This window comes from Galeopterus variegatus, unplaced genomic scaffold (genome assembly GCF_000696425.1).
Source record: "Galeopterus variegatus unplaced genomic scaffold, G_variegatus-3.0.2 Scaffold7856, whole genome shotgun sequence".
In the NCBI taxonomy this organism is placed as follows: domain Eukaryota; kingdom Metazoa; phylum Chordata; class Mammalia; order Dermoptera; family Cynocephalidae; genus Galeopterus; species Galeopterus variegatus.
The window spans coordinates 69,244-72,087 of NW_007733967.1; the positions used below are offsets into that span (position 1 = coordinate 69,244).

At 43.8% G+C, this 2,844-nt stretch overlaps 1 long non-coding RNA gene across 1 annotated transcript; it reads left to right on the top strand.

The window, feature by feature from the left end:
- Nucleotides 1–888: 888 nt before the first annotated feature.
- LOC103607928 lies at nucleotides 889–2,037 on the top strand. The gene is made up of 2 exons (XR_551999.1): nucleotides 889–1,196; nucleotides 1,618–2,037. It is a non-coding gene; the product is annotated as an uncharacterized LOC103607928 (long non-coding RNA).
- Nucleotides 2,038–2,844: the final 807 nt, after the last annotated feature.

The following is a 2,844-nucleotide window of genomic DNA, read 5'->3' on the forward strand; positions in this document are numbered from 1 at the left end:
AGATGCCATCACAATGACATGCCACCAATTGGTCAGCTTCCTAAGGATCAGGTCATGGCGATTGCTCATGACTGGCTAAAATACCAAACACCCAGCCCCCAAAGGCTCAGCCTACCGTTGCCTTTCATTCAACTCATGTATTACCAAGGCTTTGTTTGAATTATTAATAGTAACCAAGTCCTAAGCTCTAAAATCCATCGAATGCCAAGTTCCCTTACAAACTGAAATCGTTCCAGACCTCAACAATCCTGTTTTACAACAAATGTATAATTGCATAAATACAAACTCTTCTGCAGTGTGGGGACATGTATGAAGTCTCGTGTCTACCCAACCCCGTCAGCACGTCCCCAGAGGAAACCTGGCTGACTTCAGGTCACAAACAGCCTTGGAAGTCCAGTGACAAATCAAGAGGTGCCTTGCCTTACCCTCATTACCACCTGGAGGGGTTTTCTAGATGTTGGCATTGGCCAGTCTGTATTTTCTTAGGCTCATCTGGGAGAAGGAATTTGAATGCTTGCCCTCTGGATGTGGAGTATCCATTTTGGTGAGGACATTCCTAGGAGGACGTAAATCTACCCTTTTGCCATGGTGTCCTGTGCAGTGATGCCAGCAGACTAGTTCAGCTGTGCCCGTTCATCCTCCCTCATGGAACGAGCCTGTTTCCTCACACCAAGGTTTTAGCCCACCCAGTGCCCAGTGGGAGAACTATCACTTCCCTTTGGTGAGAGCAGAGTTTGCTAAATGCCACCCGTAGAAGTCCAAGTAGTGAGAGCACTGAAGTCCAATTCTTTGCATTACTGAGTTTTCATAGATTTCATTCATTTGTTGTTGTCTGTGCAAAGTGGCGAGGTGGGGGGAGGGAGTCACACTATCTATAGCTTGGGGCATCCAGAGAGTGACCAGTAGATGGAAGAAGGGGGGCCACATTAAGGAAACCTAAAGTATGTGTCAGCGTGGAAATGTACTTTATATTTGCACACTTCCAGAATACTTTTGAAACCAGAATTCAGAAAAATAAAAGATATTTTATTCCCAGGGAAAAAGAGATCTGCAGATGATTGGCTTCTGTGCTATGTTGCAATCCCTTAATGTCAGACTCATAGGAGAATAGGTGGCACATCTGTGTGTTTGTGTTGGAGCGAATTCACCCATAAACACGTGCACCCATAAACGTGTGCACCCATGAGTGCATGCACATGGGTGCATGCNTCTTTGCATTACTGAGTTTTCATAGATTTCATTCATTTGTTGTTGTCTGTGCAAAGTGGCGGGGTGGGGGGGGAATCACACTATCTATAGCTTGGGGCATCCAGAGAGTGACCAGTAGATGGAAGAAGGGGGCCCACATTAAGGAAACCTAAAGTATGTGTCAGCATGGAAATGTACTTTATATTTGCACACTTCCAGAATACTTTTGAAACCAGAATTCAGAAAAATAAAAGATATTTTATTCCCAGGGACAAAGAGATCTGCAGATGATTGGCTTCTGTGCTATGTTGCAATCCCTTCATGTCAGACTCATAGGAGAATAGGTGGCACATCTGTGTGTTTGTGTTGGAGCGAATTCACCCATAAACACGTGCACCCATAAACGTGTGCACCCATGAGTGCATGCACATGGGTGCATGCTCATAAACACAAACTGCGGCACACCAAGTATAAACAAATGAAGCAGAAGTTTAGCATCAAGTTTGTTCTCATGTTTGTTAACATCGTAGCTTTAAATTTGCTTTCTCCTAACTTATCAAATGGAAATATGGCTCCATTTGTTCTTTAAAAATATTACCAGAAGCCCTGTCAATGTGGTAATTTTACCTTTCATGTAATACACTTGCCAACAGCTGTTTTCTGCTGAAATGGGACTCAAGATTTTTTAATCCAAGGCCAGTGCTGCCTGCTCTGTTTACAATGGCTTGTGTTTTGTGAATACATATCAAATGTTGTAATATATTTTTATGATAGAATTGATGGTTAATACAAGGAAAGAAAGTATATATTGTGATTCTGTCCAATAAAGCTTCCTGTTATAAAATCTTATCCACATTTTGATGACCTGGTATGAACACATTTTTACGTACAAGCTAATTGTCAGAAATGCTGGCTTTCCATACCTTTATGGTGGCACCAAAGTATATATTTCTTTCCTCTCCTGTCTTCCAATATCATACCCCCTTTTCTCTAGCACATCCACTGTCCCAGGTGCTCCTGGCCTTACATCACCTTTGGGACCCTCTCTTCCCCTGTCCAAACCCACAGCAGCCACCCCTCTCCCAAACACACCTGCCCAGGGCAAGGTATGTCCTCCACCCTCCCAAATACCATGTAACCTTTGTCACTTTGAGCCTATTCTTTAGGCCTTGTTAGATGACCAATTAGGTGCTCAGATCTTAGGAACAGCACAGCAGGGGCCTTGGGAGGGAAGGAGTCCCATGCTTGTCGATTGCCTGCTGTGTGCTGGGGCCTCAGCCACAGATTGTCACTGAAGGGCTCCAGAGGTGCAGCTTTCTCATTTAGTAGCTTGCAGGGACTGAACTCAGAGAGGTTAAATGAATTGTCCAGGATCACACAGCTAATAAGTGGGGACTGAGATTTGAACCCGGGTGTGACTGATACTAAACTCCTGTTTTCACCAAATGCATGAAGGTGCCTCCCAAACTTAGAGATGACTCAGCAAAGGCCCCTCTTTTTACAGCTAGGGAAACTGAGACACAGAGAAGGAAGTGACTTCCCAGCATCAGACATTAGAACTCAAGTGTCCTGGGGTCTTAGGCATGTCACTTCATTTTTTTCAGAAAACACTACTATTTTTTCTGTTTTGATGATAGAATTGATGGTTAATACAGG